Source organism: Ambystoma mexicanum, chromosome 12 (assembly GCF_040938575.1).
Source record: "Ambystoma mexicanum isolate Mex_15411 chromosome 12, UKY_AmexF1_1, whole genome shotgun sequence".
Classification (NCBI taxonomy): domain Eukaryota; kingdom Metazoa; phylum Chordata; class Amphibia; order Caudata; family Ambystomatidae; genus Ambystoma; species Ambystoma mexicanum.
Window position 1 is genome coordinate 302,491,220 of NC_090936.1, and position 22,269 is coordinate 302,513,488.

General features: G+C 44.9%; 1 protein-coding gene across 3 annotated transcripts in view; it reads right to left on the reverse strand.

Annotated features, from left to right (window-relative positions):
• SOX5 (SRY-box transcription factor 5) overlaps positions 1–22,269 on the reverse strand; it is a 624,232-nt gene that overhangs the window by 526,822 nt on the left and 75,141 nt on the right. The gene's annotated exons all lie outside the window — the stretch shown is intronic.

Sequence of the window (22,269 nt, forward strand, 5' to 3'; positions counted from 1 at the left end):
AACAGCTGGACCTAACAATAGGGCTACAGGGCCTTAACAGACTATACCCACCTAAGGGTATAGTCTATAGTATACCAGCCCTCTAACGGAAACAGAACATTGAGTGTGATGGGCCACCATCATTCTTCTGCGGTGTGCCTGCACTGAGAAAAGGGGCGTGGCTTCAGAGGCTATTTCACAATTCTGCTGATGACGTCACAACTTGGGTGGTGGGAGGACTGGGAATTGGGGTGCTGGTTTGCTGCATTGTGGCAGGAGTCATGGTGTCAGGGGTCATAGGATCTGGTGGAGTCAGGCAGTAGGAACCTGCTATTGGGAGGGTAAACTACACTTCCAAGTAGGCTAGTGGGCAACCACGTGCCAGGTACGTGGTTGGGGGGCTGCTGTGACAGCCAATTTAGTCCCGCCTGCCCTGTGCTGCTTGCTGGTGATTTTTGAAACTAAGCAGGCACGGGCAGGTGTGGACGCCAAAGTTGGTGGTGAGAGGCGCATGGGGGTGAGCAGCAGCAGAGAGGCGGCGTGCATAAGGTGCGCACAGCGTGCCAGTCTGCTCATTGGGAATGCAGGGACTGGTATACGCTGTGCTCGCATCCAGCAGAGGCACCAGGAGCTCAGCGGGCTGGGAGCCATTCCTGCTACTACCTTCTACACTGGTTCGGCTACGCCTGGGGGTCCCCAGGCGAAACAGAAGTACACCATTGCAAAACTGTGTGAGGCAAAAGGCATAACTGTGTTGGCAAAGACAAACCATACGCTAGTAGTTACGGGCACGATTTTGAGAGACACAGTCCCTCCCCAGTGCAAAGGAGGGGGAGCGGAGTCAAACAAAGGGAAGAATGCCATTTTGTGCTGCTACTTCATTTGCTATGCTACTTCATGCCACACTTCCTTCCGTCTGTCCAATGTATAGTGCTGCTTGCTTATCATCTGGCAACCATATGCTTCTAACAGGGCAATTCATGCTTGAATATGTTAAGACGGGAGGCCATGAGGTATTAGAAAAGAGGGAAGGGCATGATTAAGGAAGGGCATTCTGGTTACATAGGCAGCAGAGTACCGAATAGTGATAAACTACTGTGATTTCATATGTCATGTGTTTCCCCATTTCCCCCTACCTATCCATTTAGGTTTCCTAAACCTTTTTCCAGTTTCTCTCACTCCCCCTACTTATCCACAACCCTCTCTTAACCCTCTTCCTCCCCACCGTCTGCCACGTGGTGACCTGATTCATAAAACCAAGCTCCGTGCCAACCTAGGCTGGACTGTCGACTTCCATTTGGCTTCCGTGGTCAGGGTGAAGTTGTGTTTCTTCAGTGTGTCTGACGGTTGTGAATTAGAAGAATAGATTGGTCAGGAAAAGGCAACCAATGAGAGGAGGAAGGGACAAATAAAAAGTAGGTTGTGGTAGACCAAGAGATCAGCAGGAGGAAGGAAGTAGCAGTGGAGTGTGGAGGCAATGTCTGGAAGATGTGAGGTACTGGCTAGTGAGTGAAAATATTACTGTGGTGTGAGTGTCCATGATAGTGTGGCAAATGTGACCAGGTGAGTTAGTGTAAGCAGTGTGAAGTGAGTGGGATTGAGTGAAATGCTAGTGGATGAGTAAAAGGAGGGAGTACCAGTGCAGAGGAGGGAGTAGATAGGTGGAAGAGGGAGTAGTAGTAAGTGGGAGGGAGGAGTAACCTCGAAGAGTAAAGGTGAGCCCTAGGCGTGAGAGACTCGGGAGGAACAGAGAAGGGATGAGATTAGAGGTTTCAGGAATTTAGAGGTGTAGCGAGAGGGAAAGGAGAATGTGAGCATGGTAGATGGAAGACTGAAGTGTCTCAAATGCACAATCCCTACCCCTGTAGAAAACTAACATTTGGATAGAGTAGGGACAATCTTAGGAAGTTCCTGAGAAAGTTTAGTTAGAAAAGACATCCTGTCTTTAAGTCTTCACATTCAGTAGAAGGCAGAGTTTCTACAGTAGGGGTCCATATGTAGTATATACAAACCTGAGGTCAATGACGCCCGTGTTAGGGTGCCCTTTCAGGCAAGTAAGCGAGGGGTGGCCCTAGGGCCATTACATTCTCACTAAAACTTTTGAACCGTCTCAGACGCTTGGAGTAATCCTTGTTCCATCTGTGGCATTACTAAATTAGATAATTTTCCAAGGAATAATATTTACACCTTGGTGACCTTAAACATAGTGCCCCTGTAGAACACAACCTAGGCATATGGGCAAGTCATTAGTTTCTAAGGGCAATTCTGCTGCATACAATGATCATGGATATGTTGCGTTTATGCTGAACAATGTATTCATTTAATGATGGATTATTCTTACAAAAGATGGGGATCATGGTGGGCACAAATCTCACATCCTCTCATGTGAATTTAACAATGGGTAGAGGAAGCCATCTTTAGCTTGTTCATCTGAAAACAAAAAATACACACCATAGTCTTATATAGTTCTACTATACTGACGTTGTGCTTAAAAAAAAAAGGAATGGATGTGATTAAGCTTTGGTGAAATATATTGAAAACGTATCCAAAATCCATAAAGCTTGATATGTACATTCAAATTCAGCAAAACTTAATTATAATATGATTAAATATTAAAAGATAGTCAAAATTTGGCTCAACCCTATTTTGGAAGTCTACAGATGCCAAGAGTGTTTTGTGTTTGATCCTTAGCCACCCAAAAACATTGAAATAGACTATTTCCTATGGCCAATGTGTATGCATTCAGCAAAACGATTCCTATGAAAACTATTTAGTACAAAATCTTGTATATGGGCCAAGTGCTTTCTACATAGAAAATAGCTTAAATATGTCATTTGAGAAGGCAACTGGAACACACTTGTGTAAAAATGTGCAGATCGTTGAACACCAAGAAAAATATGACTAGGATGAACATAACTTGGGTTTCACTGGAAAGAGTTTGGATACATCCTGCCAGGTTTATTACTATACAATTCAAGTAGGCGAAGCATACATTTAGCATTTCAGTTAGGCCTCAGCCACAGTTATTCTGCAAAAATCAAATCTAAATTATTCATATGCTAGGAGCTCCGTTTTCCTCCCAGGTGTCAAAGGAAGATTACAACATTTCAGATCTGAACTCTGAACCAAGCCTCTCAATTCTCCATCTGTACTTTATAAGAGGCGTTGCCAATGAAAGACGCCCCTGTCAGTTTAGCAGGTCAATCATTATCTGCAGGTTATCCCAGGCATGTTTTCACATCTCTAATTTAAACAAATACACGCTTAGCCTTTCAAAATGAGATGTCAGATCCAAAACACTACAATAGGACTAAGAATTAATAGGAACAGTGTTCTGCAACTGTGACAGCCTCCTATAAAAAATGAGATCATATTTGGCATACTATACATTAATAATTGTTAAAATCATAAATATTAAAAAAGTAATTATATTGCACAAATTCATGCAACATATCTCTGCATTTGTGAGGGTCATGCGAAGCCACAAGTCTGTATTTCATTATTGCGTTATGTTGCTACTAATTGATATAGAATAGCCCCTTCCCTCACACGCATTTAGAAATATGATCAATATTTGAAAAATGAGCGGTGTCTTCTGTGGGTGCACCTGCCTGTTAAGCAAGTCAGTAGAAAGACCTGACCAATCAAAACGAGTGAGGTCATTGGTATGGAAATTATTCCCATAACACACAAGGGAAAAAATGAGAGCTAGGACCAGGAAGGCTGTAGAGAAGGGAAACCCCTGTTCGAAATGGATGAGTGCTGAACTTGGATACTGTCTGCAGATGAAAGGGGCCTTCTTCCAAACAGAATGCCTGAGCATTCTGTTTGGAAAAAGTGGCAACTGCTCTTTGCTTTCTCACTGTATTCAAAACCAAGACAGATGTTTTTCATGAGCTAAAATAGCATATGTATGTGCAAATAAAGTACAGCCCTTTATAAATCGAAAGCTGAGCAAATGATGTGTAGATGGGTGCATATTTCCACATCTCCAAAATTGATTGAGATTGTGTAAACTATGAAAGCCATAGATATTTAATAAGACAGATTGGGGCTGAAAGTAAGCTTAGCTGTGCAATATCCATAGAAATTGATGACAAACTGAATAACATTAACTCCTCACTCATAACATCAATTAGTGCGAGAACTTTTCATAATTGGGACCCGATCATTGAAGTAATGTGGGAGAAGTAGATTCCTTGGTTAGAAAATCATACCATAGTCCAGTGGATAAACCCCTACGCTGTCTGTTCCAAGTTGATTGCACAATATCCCAAACACATGCCTAATGTGTCTGATGGAACTCACCATAGTTTGCAATCGACTTAGATGCATATGCTTGAACCCACAGGACCATACATGCACATAAGGAGAAATCATTTCAAATGGGTTTATATTAATGTCATTTTTCTTTGCAACCGTACTGTTATTGATATTTGAGAGAATATTTGAAGTAGCTGAATACATTGGCCAATAAGCAGCAATGTATTTATGGAATTAGAGTGTGTTGTTTAGAAATTACATTGGCCGCATCAGTAGCTTGGCGGTAATTCAGCAGTAAATTCACCAAATTAATGCCAAACTCGATTACTGGTACTGCCACTTAGACCAGAACATTTGCCATGGGATTACAAGGGGTGGTAAGGGCAACGTAATTCCCCTATTTTTGGAGGCTGGCGGAATTACCACTGGCAGTAATTCTGCCACGACAATTCCACCAATTTTTGGCAGTAGGGTGGAGGATTTATTTCCACCTTACATACTGCCAAACTCATAGAATGGTGATGCGTTAATGCGGCTGTAAATGAATTACCACTGCATTACTGCCATTATTACCTGCACCACGTAATGAGGCCCATTATCCTATGGGAATTAGACTCAGACATATAATTAATTGATTTATTGTGTGTCTGCATGTGTGAATGTGTTCTTAGTGCAATTCACAGAGGCAGGCCACATTTTGTTTCAGTAAACCAGCTACAAATCTACCCATATTATTTCATTGTGGTGACTTCCCCAGCATAAATCTAGGGGACCACCTTTCAAGTGATTTAATTTGAATGAAACGAAATTTGGATTCCTAATACAGCCTGATTCTTTTCCCAGCATGCCGGAATTGGGCCGTGTGAATGTATACCAAGTGCTGTTAAATTAGGAGGATGCACCTTAGCGATATCTATAATTAAATCCACAAAAGATCGGACAGCATATTATATCAAAATTAGATATTTCAGCCAAGGTACACACAGCACAGTACCATCCAGTAGCCATCAATGGATTTTCACCTCTATTTCAGAGCCAGATGGGCAATGCATTGTAGGTATGCAAATTAGCTCAAATGTCAAGCCTTTGTCTGTACGCAAGCGATATTTTATGCATAGCATTTTTCAAGACAGACAGCACTCAATGATGCAGACAACGGCATACATGTTAGACCCTTATTAGGGATCATCAGTGCAGTACATTTGAAATCCTTGCAGGTGCTATGCTCCATTGGGGCAAGTTGAGTAAACAATGGCAGGCTTAAAAGGATTTGAAAAAAGCACAATCCATTCATTGCCCATCTTGCTCTGAACTTGGGGTGAACATCCACTAATGGCCACTGGGTGGTGCTGTGTGTGAGTTGGTTCAAACTGGTAATTCTGTGTTCACATCACAGGACGTGGGGGCACATTTTGTGAATCTAACATACCTTTGCTGATATACTAAAATGCATTTACATATTAGAATTGATTGCAATGAAATGGTCAATATCAGAGATAAATTAAAATGGAACACAAGGAATTGTCATTTGGACCCAAAAGGGTAGCAAGAAGAAATATGTAGAGTCATTTTTTTTCCTTTTCCAATTTTTAGCTCATTCACAATGGTTATAATAACATATTACGTGACCATGTTGACGTACGATGGGTCTTTTTTCCATGCAACTTGTACCACAGCGAGTGAAAATGCATTGGTTTGCCGCGTGTCTGATGATTGCAATGTTGGAGTACACTTAAAATTTGTTTTTGATTTCTTCTTTTTCACAGTGGAAATAAGAGACATATTTTGTACATATTATGCGCATTGAGCAAAATAAGAGAACCCATGTGGAAATCCTAAGGACGCATCATGTAAAGTATTTAACATGAGAATAACCCACCCAGTCTATGCTGCTCCTTCAAAAAAACTGAAAGAAACACAATGACATCTTGGAAGATGCCTGTAGGTGAGACATTTAGGAGTATCAGGCGTTGCCATTGCTACCCTCGTTAAAACTATGCAGAGGCTGTCTCCTAAACTGATTAATATGCTTTCAACTTGAAGCCGCTCCTTAGCCGCCCCTCACTCTGGCAGCGGTGTCCTCCGATTGGTTATCAATCCATCCCCGTTTATTATCATGCTGCAATTTTCAATGGCGATTGCTTAGCAAAATCTACAAAGGCTCAAACATCACGGGATATTGCTTCCTGTGAGGGGTTAAATGGCATGAAATGACACATGCTGCCTTCTTGGAGTTTTGGTGAATTGTCTCAAGTCCGTTGGGAATTAATGTGGAAAATAATTCGTTCCTCTATGTGCCAGGCGTGAAGGGACATCCATGCCACAAGATCAATGTGCGCCACGCACCCTTCATTCTCCTTGCATCGTCTGGCATACAGAAGGCGATTTATAAGTTGCTGGACTTTTCTTACTAAAAGCTGGCGGTTTCGAAAGGTAAAAGCCATTTAGAAGATTTTTCAGACAAAAAAGTTGCTTTGAACTAATAAAAACATTGTTAAGAGAAAAAAGGATATAATTAAACACACCTATTCTAAGACACTGAAACGTGGGAGCACTAAATGATTACATGCACAATTGCTCATCTTCACACGTTTCCTCGTTTTTAGCATCTTTTCTGTTAGAATAAATACATGCTCACCTTAGTGAGTCATGCTGCCTCCAAGGTGCAAGTGTGATCGCTTGATTCACCTAGCACGGAACCTTTGCAGGGGGCTTCCATCCTCTGTGCCACCCTTTGGGCTCGGAGGAGTTGGTGGGAGGGGGCATGAAGCAGAGGTGGTTGGCTTAGTGTCAAAAGAGCACCTTAGGAGATGAAGGTTGAAAATGAATCCTTTTGTGTGCACCCCAGGTAGTAGTAGCTCCATGTCCTCTGCATATGATCTCCATCACACAGTTTACATTATCACCGGATAAAGTCAACAAAGTACTAATTTGCAGTCTTGAAACTGCAATAATCTCTTATATATTCTTTCAACAAAACTATACTTTGGATTTAAAGCTGGCTACAGAGATCATATCCACACTACCACTCTGACGGCAAGCCTTTGCCTAACCATTAAGGGACTGCACGTAAATGCTCCCTCACTCCCAGAGTGCAGGCATCGCCGGCAACAGAGATCAACCTCCAAGTAACAATATGCAGGTGCTGCCTGCAACTGTACAATATCCACACTACTACTCTGACGGCAAGCCTTTGCCTAACCATTAAGGCACTGCACGTAAATGCTCACTCTCTCCCAGAGTGCAGGCATCGCCGGCAACAGAGATCAACCTCCAAGTAACAATATGCAGGTGCTGCCTGCAACTGTACAATATCCACACTACTACTCTGACGGCAAGCCTTTGCCTAACCATTAAGGGACTGCACGTAAATGCTCACTCTCTCCCAGAGTGCAGGCATCGCCGGCAACAGAGATCAACCTCCAAGTAACAATATGCAGGTGCTGCCTGCAACTGTACAATATCCACACTACTACTCTGACGGCAAGCCTTTGCCTAACCATTAAGGGACTGCACGTAAATGCTCACTCTCTCCCAGAGTGCAGGCATCGCCGGCAACAGAGATCAACCTCCAAGTAACAATATGCAGCAGTGTAATACCAAAATTAGGCAAGTGATGGCAATGGATGAGTTGTGGAATCTGCATGCCGGGAACCCGTTGTGGCATAGATATCTACCCAGTACTGTTTGCCACTTTGGTTACTACCTGCAATGTGAAACTGCAGGGCCCTAATTAACTGCCAGGTGAAGAAATCCGACTGACACTTGAATGTGGTCCATTGGCATTGGCTGACAAATGGGAGAGGTGTGTAGGCATACAAAGCGCAAAAGGATCGGGGAGTCAGGTGCGCAGGGGAACAGCGCTTAGTTGTCCGGCGATCGCTTAGGGTGGAGGGATCTGGTGATATAACCTTGCACATTCGTACAGTCAGTGATGTTTTATACCAACCAACCTGTTAGGGTGGCTAGAAATGTGAGATTTCTGGTGTAGAATATGATGTTCATTAACAATCTGCGAGTGGCAGAACTTTCATGAAGTCATCTCTGGGCTCTTCCATTAGCAATGGGCATAAGTAGGTGATATGCCCAAAATATATATACAAAAGAAATTCAAGGTAGCCTTTAATTACTAGATGAAAAACGTCTAAACGTGATGGTGGAGTCTGTCAATGTGCAGGGCAATGGTAGTTGGCTCAAGGGTTGAGGAGCACTTGAATGAGGTTATAGGTCTCACTGCCTCCCAGTAGTCTGTGGCTGGATGGGAGGACGAGACTCCTCGTCTAGGGGTTTTCGTCTATTTCTCGCCCTCCTTCACTATTGGGTAGCTACTGACTCTGAATGCCCGTTTCCTTCTAGTCACCTCGCCAAATGCTTAATCCATTTCCCATCCACATTGGTCCAACAGACGTGTTGTGCATCTGGACTAATCCTGCTCTTCCTCTCTCCTCATTCCTTTAGTATCTCTCCTCCCACATCATCATTTGTCAGCCTATCCTACGACTGGAGTTTCTTTCCTTGCACTTCTCCTTCTACTTCTATCCTCCTTTGCCCTCTCCTTCTGATCTTCCAGCACCTCCTTGTGATACTTTTCCTCTTCTCCCTAATGCATCTATCTGTGCCTCTCTACCCCTTCATTTTCTGCCCTTAACTTGCCATCTCCTCCAATTCTCTCACCACCTTCCTCCAGTGGCGTCGCTAGGGGGTTGGGGGTGTGCCCCCCCCTCTGAAATCCTGCGCCCCCTTTGTGCGCCCCCTACCTAAGGCGAGTAGTGACCGTGTTCTCTGTTTGTGGTGTTATATGTGACACTGAGGCAAATGTTTGCAGATCACACAGCAAATGCTCTCCTTTTGTCTCAAAGCTAGCAGTGATCTTGGTATGCATTCTGGCATCGGTATGAACATGAGCACAGGCCACTTCTCCAGTGTCGCTGCCCGGCTTCTGCACAGAGACCTCCATTGTGTGCAGAGCAGCTTGCAGCCCCTCCCATCTGAATGTAGCGCGCAAAACTGCTCATGATGGGGGGGTGCAGTGGGGTGTGGATAGTTGGTGTGCACTAAAGCCTCTATGCAGGAGTGCTTGTGATGTCACACATTACTTTTCATAGGCGCCCCCCACTTTTGTCTGTGCCCCCCCTACTTTTGTCTTTGGCCCCCTCTGTGTCCCTCCTAAATTTGATTCCTGGTGACGCCACTGCCACCCTCACTCCCTCCCTCCCTCCTGGATATCAAGTTGTTACCCCCTTCCTCTCTATCTCGCCTCCAAACCACCTTTCCTTCTCGACTTTGAGTCTCCTCCTCTCCTCATTTTGCATCATCTCCAGTACACTTTATCTCCACCGCCACTTTCCAAACTCCCACATCTGTCTACCAACTTCCTCCTTCTTTATAGGGACTTCACCATTCCCTTCTGGGCCCACTTTTGCACAATGCACTACAGGTGGGTGGGATAACCGGTTAAGGGATGCAGTTGGTTAGTGTGCATTTTCAGAGGGCATTCCGCTCACACTATGAGCTCCTCCCCCCGCCTTGTCTCTACAGCCCTTTGCCCATTTCCTTCTAACTCTTAAAGGTGCCATAGACAATGACAGTTGCATGTAACAAGTCTGTGACATGCGCCAGTTGAAGAGTGGGGTGGATCAGTCCATCCTCCCAACACTGCGGGTGGGTCCTGCATCACTTACAGTTCGGAGGCATCTGCACCCTCTCGGATACCCCACTCGCTAGCCTTTGGGCCAGGCAGGGCAGTGTGTCACAGGCAGATGTTAACATGTTCTAATAGAAATGATGTTCAAGCTTTTCCCAGAAGTGCACATGCAGTAGTTGTGTGAATACAAATACCAAGGATAGTCATTCTAGTTTCAAAGTATCCCCCCAAAAATAATGGAAATAACAAGCAAGCAGCAACAATACCTCACTACAAATTGTGCACACAACTTGAACTAGAACTGATGGGTCAGTTCACTGTCGGTCTATGCAGACATTTTCACAAAGGCAAAACCAAAAACCGTTCACAAAGGGTTAAGCTTTCTCAGCACACCACTTCTGTCCCTCTGCAATGTTCTAAAACATAGCAAGTGTGTGATTAGAACTGCAAGCCCGATTTTAAATCTTCAAATGAAATGTATACGGGAGCATTTTAGGCTGCAGAAGGTTTTAACAATGCAATTTCAATCTACGATAAAACATAACCAGCCATAAAAACATACAATCATATCACCATTCCCCCTTGTTGCGGATGAGCAGGCCGTGCACTGATAAGCTTGCATATCCCTTGTACATAAACTGTGTGAAATTGTGTGCGTGGAATGATGCTGCCCACTAACATCATTTCCTGCCGTCATGGTGCAGGCATGGCTTTCACGCCAGCTCCCTCGAAATCTCAGTATATCTATTCTCCATGCTGTAGAACTAACATCATCGGTGGCGTTTGTAAATAATTACACTTTTGTTTGCTATGCAGGAAACTGCTATTTCCTTCAAAGAAAATCTAATTACTAGAACACAATAGCTGCACTGGTGTACACAATCGTATACATTAGAAATACTGCAATAGCTCACAATTCACATGAAGCCGTTAGCTATGCTGAAATGTAAACGTTGCAAACATCCCATTCATTGTTCATTCATTGTTCTTATTTATTTATTTTATTGGGCATTTGTAAGGCGTTTATACATCAAGTGACTTGTGTTTCAAAGCTGAAAGTCTATACGCAATCAGTAACATTTGCACTACATGTACATACCGTTCAGGGTGGGTTTCTTTAATACCACTGAATGTTTTCATGACACCATGATGAGGAGTTTGCAGACGACATCGGAAGCACAGAATTATATTATTGGACCAGGTTACCTTTTATGTATTCCGTGGTTTCGTATGGCACGAAAAAAATGATTTATAGACAGAATATGTATAATAAAACCACAACAACAAAGAAAGTAGTTTGGTATTTGGTACTAAATAGAATTTTAAAACAGACAGTTTTGGTTAGCGCGGAATTGCGTGTTTGGGCAGCTCGGAGCCATTTTGATGGCCATTGCCTGCACAGAATGGGAAATCCGCTCCATGGACTTCCCAATCCATGCAGGGAATTTGACAGCGGAACGCTGGGAGTCCTATTGGTTCAGCCCCATGCATGCACCAGGTTCAGACAGGTTTAGTTTCGTCATTGAGCAGATATCCGCCCAGAAACCCTGGCAGTGTGTGGATACTCGTGCGAAGATCCACTCCTTGGTGGAGAACTTCAGTGTCCCTGTAAAGACCGGTAGGGGGTGTCTGTACCTCTGCTCCCTATATGGTAGAAGAGAGGCACAGAAGACCCCAGCCAAGATTCTCTATTACGGTAGCAATGGACGAGCAATCAAGGCCTAGCTTCTCAGGAGGTGATGCAGGCTGGTTCTTAAGTACAGTGTATTCCCCAAGCCCCCACAAAGGAATGTCCACACACTGTATTACTGAAAACACAGTCTTTATATAATTAATTCAAAGGTTATGTACACTTATCACAATAACGCACCTTGTGCTCAGGAAAATCAATAATGGTAAATATCTACAATTCTAAAGTGGTACCACTAATATTAGACCTCATTAAAGTGCATCCACAAAAATGTCACACAGATCAATAAGTGAAACCAGCAATAGAGAGAAGAGAGAAAATAAGGTGGTTGAACAATAGGCAAAATACTGGCCCCTAACACTAGACACAGTTCTGTGTGGAGATCCCCCCACCTGGGCCACCTGTAAAAGAAAGAGATCTAACACAAGCCCAGTCCATATGTTGTTCAATAGTCTTATTCTCTCCTACAATGTTTTTACCCCCCCAATGTACCTGGTGGAGTCGAGTCCTTCGAAGAGGCGTCGACGGATCCTTCTTGAGCGACCCCCTTTCAAGCGGGAGTCACGGATCGTCGAGAAACGTCGAAGACCTCGGGGTTCGGCGACGGGGAATCGACGGCCCTTCTTGAATGCCTTCCCTTTCAAGCGGGAGGCACGGGGCGTCGAACATCCGTCGACAAACGAGGTAGAACGATGTCGAAGAGGCGGCAGCTTCGTCCGAGCGGTGCTCGTCGGCGTCGGGGCGTCGGCGTCCTGCAAGGCGGAGGTGTGCGGGGCACCTCGATGACAATAGTTCTGGACCGCAAAGATTGTAGAGACGGAAGCCCAGCAAGGGCGTCGGGTCGTCCGAGTCTTTGAGGTCGTTGGGTGGCGGGAAACCCACCGGCAGGTTTCTCCTCGGCGCGTTGGTCGTCCTCGACTTTCTCCGGCAGGATAAGCGGTCGATGATGCGGTCGAGGGAGTCCTTCGATTGAATGTTCTTAGGCAAAGGAGCGGACGGCTCCGGTCGTCGGCGGCACGGCGTCAAGTGGTTCCCACGGCTGGGCAACACAACTTCGACGGGCCTCCAGCGGTTACACAAACCTGCGAACCCTGGTCGACGGCAATGGACTTCGACGGCGTCGATGTCCGGGTGCTTCACTTCGATCTCCTAGGCGGTCCCGTCTCGGGTCGGCAGCCTTTCGAGGGTCTGACTTCCAGGGCGCTTTGGCGAAGATGTAGCGGTGCTCGATGATCCCTCGGAGCACGGGAAGAGGGCGCCTTACCAGGTCCTCTCTCGGGTCAGTCCTCGACGAATTCGGCAACCTTCAGATCTGTCGAAGCAAATGCAGCAGCAAGTCTTCTTCTTCCAGCTGGACGTCGAGGATCAGCAGTTCCAGTTACTCTTGAGTGGAGACTCAGCTTCTGAACGCTTCTGAACAATTTCCAATGGTGAGAGGTCCCCAGATATACTATTCTGTCTCTCATCCACACTGCTGGCCTACACTCAGCAGCCAATCATACAGAGGGGCATTCATGCAGTCAGTCAGCCAATCAGGCACACAGTGCATTCAGGCCACACTCCTCCCTTTCAGACACTCACAACAAGGAATGTGGATTGGGACAAGTACCCAGCCATTCAACACTACACACTGCATTCAGGCCAGTTTCGGGCAGGGCTGTCTCAGTCTTTGTCTCTCATGCCAGAAACCAGACAACCACAACAAGGAGTGTATATTGGTCACACACTCCATTCACCCAGGTCCCACCCACAGGATGTACCCACAACATACAGTCACTGGGAAGGCTCCAGTCAGTCTAGCTGGGCCTTCACAACAACACCATATATGGAACTTCCACCCAACAGCCAGTCAGGGGGAAGGGACAGAGTCAGGGCTTCCCAGGACTTTGGGAAAAACAAGATAACAGGCAATAGAAAGCAAGAGGCCACAGGGGCCATCTTGTTTCCTATCAGGAATCAACTGATTCCAATGGCAGGGCCTGGGTATCCCAAAATGGAGGACACCCAGAGCACCTGTCAAATTCAGCATGGAGCTGCCACCAGCCCATACCCTGCTCTGTGGGCCACCCACAGGTGCCCAAAAACATACACTAGGGGCACAGGGTTGTACCCCTACCCATGGGTGCCATAAGGGTATCCCATGGGTCTGTTCGAGTCCCAAATGGACTCATGGGCAGAAAACATGACAGAACACACGATAAAAGGCAGTAAAGGACAAGGATTCAGAGGCCCTGTCCCCCTGATGCATTTCCAGCATCACAGTCCCTCAGAACAGACCTAGGGTGCAGGTGCGACTGTGATCAATTCCAAGGAAAGTCTGCTGGCAATAAATGAAGGGGGTAAGTGGAGCTCCAGTAAAGTACTCCTCTCCTCCACACAGAGTTTTTTAAATTTAAAAACCCCATGCAGGTTTGGGGCTAAGGGCAGGTGACAACAAGTATAAACTTAATTACCATCACAACACTATCAGAATGTTGAGGCGTAGGCTGGACTCGGAACCCCAACCTTTCAGGTAAGAGCCACACCAGCGATTGTGCCACAGGGATTGGCTTGGAAATATTTGGACAGCAAGCCCTATACTGGCTAAGATTCACAGCCAAAACTGCACAATTCACATGATATATTATGTATATATCTGGAAATTGTGTTGGATGTGGGTTGTGGGGGCGTGTTGGGGAGAAGGGCGGTAATGGCTGGGCTGTGAGGGGGTAGTCCTTATTTTATGTTATTGGCCGTCCCGGTTTTTCATCTTGGACATCTGGCCACCCGCCACTAAAGCAACTTTAACAATGTGCTGCTATTAAGAATGTTCAGCAAACAATTGGCATATACAATTATACAGAACATTTGTCCATTATAACTTTCATGGTTAAAGTACTGGTTAAATAAGAGGAGCGTGTGGTGCTTTGCAGTGTTCACATAAGGATGCATAGCCAGTAGCATGAAACGTTTGTTTTCCCAGTTGATTTTTAGCATGTTGCATGAACAAAAGGGATTAAAGATAACACAATGGCATTATTTGTAGAGTTTCATATATAGACAACATAGTGATAAAATGATAAAGAGGAAATCAGACTGACACCAATTTTCTAGGCGACCCATGCACAAAAATCCATAATTCCTAGTCATTTTATTATTCAAGTGAATTGTAGACAGCAATTTACAGAAATTATTTTTATGCAATAACCCTAAACTTCTATGTGCAGTTGCTACAATGTCAAAGCATTTCCATTCCATTCATGTCACCCTCACTGAAAGATTACAGAAAGAGTTTGTTTTTTCGCCTATCCCGAATTTACCGGATCTTCAAGAACTAAACACAGCAGGCTGGAACATCCTGTTTTAGTCTAACCCCAAATTACAGCACTAGCTCTGCTAGGCGTATGACACATTTACTCAGGGAAACCCTAATTACAAGTAGTCTTAACTCCTCTCTGTCACTGTTCTTATTATATCATTAGTCCTCTCAAATTGATAAAGTTTGCACCAATCTGTCCAAATGTTGTGGTGGGATACTGAACTTCTACAATCAATACGACAAGAGAGTTAATTCTCCTTCAATTGAGCTATACAGGAAACAGGCTTTTATGTGGGCCTCTTATGGGGCAGAACTATGGGATTATGCAAGTACTCCTGATTTGGCGAATGCAGAGAACTACTTTCTGAAGAGTTTTTTGTGAGGAATTTGACAGTTGGTTGCGGGCTAGCCTGGGCTTTTTTGACATTTTAAATTAAATTTAACGATGGTAGATCAACCGGAAGATGTGTGGGGCCACACGTTTCTATGCTCACTGCACGCAATATGCATAGACTCATGTTCTTTGGGTGGACACAGCCTACAGACGTGTAGTCCTTCCCGTCATATATAGTTGGGATATGATAGGAGTACACAATGCATCTCCAGAAGGAGGAGCAAACATTCCCCCTGTCATGGCCAACCTACTTGGCTGACAAAGTCACCATGGATGTGCCCTGTCCTTGTGTTGGGCCCTGCAGGTTGTGACAGCAATTTGCATACCATTCATAGGGTAATTCAAACAAGCCCACATAGGCCCACCTGCAGAGGTGAACAAAGGAGACAGGAAACCAAACAACCTTTCATATGCACTGTGTCAACCTGAAGCCAGCTCCAGCCCTCACCATCAATTGACAGAGAACTTTCATATCTAGGGCTGTACGTTTACAGTAGCTCACCTTGCAGGGGGGACCCCATTCATAAGGTACAAGTAGGTGGTTTCCAGGAGCCAGAAAGTCTGGTCTCACCCCATCTTCAAGGGAGACCTGCCGCTTTAATCAGGAACCACTGAAAGTTCCATTAACCAGAGAGACCCTTTGATCACAACAGACAGGAATATGGGTGGGTCTTAGTAGTACATGTTTTCACCCCTTTACCTTTTCTGGTGCTAAGCACTCTGGTTATGACATCACGCATAAAGGCGAATGTTGGTGGGGAACCAGGATTGGTTATTTAAGGTAGGCTTAGCCTACACCAATCCCTGTGGTCCATTTGGGTTTAAAGGAGGGCTGAGCCCCTCTTTTGTCAGATCATCTGAAGGCTTCTCCAGAAGCAGAAAAAATAACTCATCATCGGACCATGGCTGAAGTTACAGTCTGCCTTGCATCGTCTGCCAGTGAGGGAAGGCCAGGACCTCCAAAGAGAGAAGCAAGATCCCTCCCCTAAACATCTCAGAGTGAACAAAGGGAGACACTGAATCCAAAAGGACCCTACAGCCGCTCCAGAACCGGTACCCAGCCAGCAGAGAACAACCATTTATATACAGGGTGCAAGCTTCTCCACCCTCGTCCTCCCCCCACCCCAGTAAGATTTATCCCAAAGTAGCTGAAAGGCGGCAAGCTATCTCTCCCCGTGTTGCATAACGTGCATTTCTATTATTTCTGTGGGCCAACTGGCTATATCGAATACTCTCTTTTATGCCTTGGGTTGGGAGTGATTTTCATGTTGTTTCCAAATTGCAGATAGGTTGATGCTGTCTGGCGTTTATTTTTATTGATCTTTCTTATATACAATATAAGCCCTGTTTTTATTGTTTATTGACATGAAGCATTCTAAGCATTTATTTTATGCTATTAACATGAAATGTTGAATTATTATTGTTCCTTTGTATGACATTTGGATGTATATGTATGATGGTCTTTTATGGCTTTACGCTGAATAAAGACGATCTAAACAAACATTATATCATTAGTATGGATGAGGAGGTTGGGCATGGAGTAATGAAAGGTTTCTTATTGTTAGAAGTCAAATTAATACTCACATGTGGATACCCTTTCCCTCTTAGGTTGGCAAATATGCAGTCCTATATTTCAAGGTCACAGTGCCCATATCTAACTCATCTGAGTAAATCCCTTTGCCAAGGATACTAGTGTTTGACAAGGAGTTTCGCTAGGGCTAGAATCACACTAAAAAGGAGTACACCTTTTTTCGGAATGTGTAGGGATTCAATCTCCTGTCATAAATTAACACTGTAAAGATTGGGAAATAAATAGGGGTTTATTCCATTGTGAATGTGGAAGCAAGGAAATTGGGCAAAGCAGTAAATGGTACTGGCCATTGGTGCCATAGGGCACAGCTAAAGAGAGATTGGCAGCCAGGATGGATCCCTTGGTCAAAAAGGTACATTGTCCCTTTTCTATTTCCACCATGAAAAGCCGGAGCGCAATGCCATCAGGCAGGCAAGGATGATGTTGAGTATGCAGTTAGGGGGGGGGGGGCATGTGTGCGACCGGATGGGTCATGCTGGGATCAGTGGCTGATGGAGAAATTAAGATGGCAGAGAAGCGCCAGCTAGCAGCTGGCCATGGAGGAACGTGGGCGTTTATTGACAATTTACACCCAGATTCCAAATCGTCCGATTAGTCAGCACATCTAACTAGGGCGCCTATTCCCTGCTTTCCCCAAATGTTCCACTAATAACCGCTTATTCCCTCCAAACACCTCCCCCCTGTTGTGCCCCACCAAGTGACATTTGTGTTTTAAGAACAGGCTGTTATTTCAAACCGATATTACTTAAAAGGTAAGCAATAACAGATATCAGGTGCTGTCCTAGAGTAAGATGCCTTAGAAAAGAGTACAGTTGTACTGAATGACATAAACCTTGTGGTGAAGGGGTAAGAATAGGAACATAGGACAAGGACTGGAGGACATGACAACATTTAACATGGAGAGCGTGTGGCCAATATGTACCAGAGGGCAGAACGCAGGAAGAGTAGCTTGGTAGGTTATTGTGGATAGGAGGCTGGGGAGATTTTGCGGGCTGCTTCCATTGTCAACAGGTGCTGTATCAGCCTTGTTGAAGATTTTTAGTGAAGAGATGGCTTTGATGGCCATAGGGTGGGCATTCGAGTGGAGCGGGGAAAAAGTAGGGAAAAGGATCAAAAGTGGAAGAAGACAGGGTGGTTGGCGAACTGATTGTGAAGAGACAAGGAACGGAGACTTTGAGAGTGAGAATACAGTGAGCCTTTGGTGAGGTTGTGACCATGGATGATTTATAGATTAATAGCAGACATTTAAAGAGTGATTTTGCATGGAGAACCATCCACCATGGTGACAGCAAGTAGATGTGGGGGGACCTGGGTGTATTGAAAAGGGCACAGGTGTCAAAGTAGAGGACTTTGTTGATGGGAGCATAAAAGTACAGAGGTAGCACAAAACTAGATAAGCATTTTAGTTGAGTAGTACATGATGTGTGGGTGGATTTTGTACTGCTAAGAATGTTGAGTTAGGTTGCAGTGGCAGTGTCCATGACGAAATGTTCGAACTTCAGGTCACTGCCAAAGGGACCCCTAAGGTTGCAAACTATGGTTGATGGGTTTGGGATGTCACAGGGGTAGGGAAAGGAGAGGGGAGAGTCTGGGTTGGCACTGGAAGCAGGAAAAGAGGACTTCCATCTTCGAAATGTTTAGCATGAGGCAACAAAGAGTCATCCAATGGTGGATGGTGATTAGGATGTTCATTATGCAGTCAGAGACTGCAAGGGTCCAGGAGGGGACAGAGAAGAATATCTGATCAAGATCAGCAAACAGGCAATGAGCAAAGCCAATGGGAGAAATGAGTTAACATGGAGAGGAGGCCTGCAGGTTGAAGAGGAGTGGGCCTAGGAATATTCCTTTGGGAGCACCCAAGGAAAGTGTTGGAGGAGCTGCTGGAATCCCATGAGATGGGGAAGAAGCTAGGAAGATAGGAAGACTCTCAGTCGAGTATGGTATATCACTGAAGCCATGGAAGTGTTTGAAGGAGCTTGGGATGATCCAGTGTCAAACTCAGCTGAAAGGTCTAGAAAGATAAACATGGAGAAGAGGTGAGAATGGTGGGCAATGCTAAAAGAATTGGCAAAGTGGATGAGAGGAGTCTCAGTGGAGTATGTGGACATGAATATGCATTGGAGGGGTCAGCAACTGCGCGAACCTCAAGATAGTTGATTATGTAGTTGAAGACAACCATCTTGAGGATTTTAAAGTGATAGGAAAGTAGGAAGACAGGTGTGTAGAATGAGAGGTTATTGGGGTCAGCAGTTGTTTTTCTTAGGAGAGGTATGATGGTGACTGTTTTGACACAAGCTGGGAAGATAGCACTTGAGAGAGCCAAATTGAATAAGGTGATGAGGTGAGCGTAGGCGAAGGGTACAAGTTCCTCAACTTGTGGTGCAATCAACTTGAATGCCGAGTTGGCAGAGGGAATGATGGGTAGAAGTTCAGTAGGGGAGGTAAGGGAGAAGTCATATAGAGGAGAGTGTGGGATCGATGGACAGAGAGGGGATGAAGGAGTGGGTGAGGAAGACAGGTAGACAAGATGTCCCATATTTTGGTAATTTTATCAGAGAATTAGGAGGCTAAGCCATCGGCAGAGAAGGAGGAGGAAATGGAGTGGTTCTTAGTGGGGGGGCATGGCCTGGAGGGTCGTGGGTAGTTTGTGAGGGTGTGAGCATCGAAGAGAAACAAGATTAGCGTAATAGGAGGATATTGTTTTGTCAAGAGCTGTGAAGAGTCCTTGTAGGGAGTAAGAAGAGTGGGGAATTTCTCTTTGTGCCAACAGCACAAGCAACAACACATTGTTGTTCTCAGTGGCTGATTGGCTGGAGAAATCCATGATTGAGATCACAGGCAGGAGGGGGTGAAGGAGTGGGCAGGGTAGTGAACACTAAAGGGGGTAGACCGTGCAGTGTTGAATGTGGTAATGGTGAGTTTGACAGTGTGAGCATGTGGAGGAGAGAGTTTGGAGCAAGAGGTTAGTGATGCAAGAATTAGTCGAGGTGGGGATCATGAAGTCAGGCTTTCATTTACATTTGGTGATAGATGTGGGTGGTGGATGGAAGATTGGAGGAGAAAGAGATGGTAAATGGAACGAGAGTGACCAAAGGGGGCGAGTCTATGGTGGGAGCAGAGCAAATCAGGGTGGAAGATAAGAGGAGACTGAGAAGAACAAGTTACTTTCTTACCTGGTAATGTTCTTTCGATGGGATGGTCCGACGACGTATTCCATATCTATGACATGTAAGCAGCACAGCTGTGGTGATTACATGTCAAAGATATGGAATACGTCGGAGGACCCAATCCCCTTGAAAGTTGCCTTAGGTGTGAGTTGAAAGGTTATGTAGGTTGACTAGGTATGTCGGACAGACTAAAGTTGGAGCAGTTGGACCTTAGTTATATTGGAGATGTTGAAACCATCCATTACAATGGTAGTGACATCATTTGTCAGCATTTTGAATAAAAGTTATACATCAGATAAGAAGAGGTTTACATTGGGCTAAAGGTGATGAAAAGAGTAAGAAGGGTGGGAGAGAGAAATTGGACCAAGATATGCTTCGTGGGAGGAAGTGAAATCAGAAATGGGAAGCAGTGCCAATGGTGTTCCTTACGGATCATGGGACCAACACCACCACCTTTTTTGGATAGACAAGATGAGCGAGGGAAAGAGGCGAGGCGATTGTGAAGGGCTGCATGAGCAGCAGTGTTAAGGGCAGGAATCAAGGTTTCTGCAATAGGCATCACTGAGAGCTTGGGGTGATGGGAATTGGAATGATTTGTGACAAAGGAGTTTTTTTGCAGAGAGGTTGAGCCATATCGGGAGATTCTGGATGAGGTCAATAGGGGAAACAGAGCTAGAGACGGTAGTTGCTGGAGAGGGAGTTGTGAAGTGGGCAGGGCAAATGAGGTTGGACTGGGCAGAGAGAAAGGACCAGCCTTATTAGTGTTTGGGATGTGAGTGAATTATGGGGATTGGGAGACTCAGGGAAGAGGAGCATGGCGTGGGGGAGGAGGGGTGGTGAGGAGAGCGGAGTCCATGAGAGTGGGAGTAAGGAGGAAAAACAGGATTAGTAGGAGCATGGTAGACAAGGAGTGATGGGGGCCTAAAGGGGATCACAGGATCCTAGTGACCAAGAAATACCCTGGTCCCAGGAAATGAAGAAATGCAATTGAATAAATCACAGGTTTCTCAGTGACCAAGAAATAAAATGAAATTTACAGGGAAGAGTTGGTTCCTGCATTGGTGGAATTTCATGACAGCGGTTGCACAGATTAAGGAAAGGAGACTCCTGTGGCAGTTCTGCATTGATGGAAGGATGGACGGAGGGGGTAATATGGCAAAGAGTGGGCCTAATATCTAACTGGGTCAACAAAACTGCCCTACCTGTATACGTGGCTCATTCCGTTCTGTTTGTTCTTTCAAGCTGCCCTTTTGCCCTGCAATAATCTTTCATTTCACATCAAAGTGGAATTTTAACACATCAACTTTTAATCAATTCTAAAAGTAGATCTTTTAGAAAATGAGCAACACTGCATTTACTGAACTTTGTATGGAACAGTCCATCAATGACGCCCACAGCCACCTGTGGCGTAGATCCCCTTACCAACCTCACTCCTCACATAGGCCTATAAATACAGTCAATGCGCGTAAATGTTATAAGTGCATGAAATGCGTGACCAGCGAGGCATGACGTCGGCTGCGTGCCAGGCCCAAAGCACCACCAAGCCATAATCAACCCAATTCCTTGCTGTAGTCCCTGGACCAATCCGGAGCACCCTAAACAAAACGCGCTTCCAACGTGCTTTCATGCAGTGAAAAGATTTGCAATTTCTCGATTTCCGTAAAAAAAATCTTCAGCTAGAACATTTGCAAATATTTTAGAAAAATAGGTGGTATTCCCATCTCATTGACTTCTGAAAATAAAACTCTTATAGTGTAAAGTCACCTGTGTTAAGTTGTGGGTGGACGTCTTTTCTGCAATACCTCCAGTAACAGAGAAAGCCTCTCTAGTTCGCGGTCTCTCTCGACTGCATGCTGCACTCACTGAATGTCTGACCCTCTTTCCGCCCATCAGACGCTCCCTTTTACTCTCCTTCCGTTTCTCTCTCATCTTAGCAGGTCATGCACCCTTTTGTCTGCGCTTGATATTTTGCCCGAATTGTGTACCCTTTGGATTTCAGACTTCTCAACTAGTTTGGTGCAACGAATTGTGTGCATGTTATAAATGACACCATAAACACATTGAATATTTTATTTGCTCAACCTTCAATAGTTACAACTTCGCTACACACTTGAAGAAATGTTGCACATTAAAAAGAAAGCAGTTATACTAAACAAAGTGTTTCGGAGTGCAACACCCCAGCGAGGGGCTGAACACTTAGTGTGAAGAACAGAATTATGCACTATTAGAGTAAGCCAATGTGT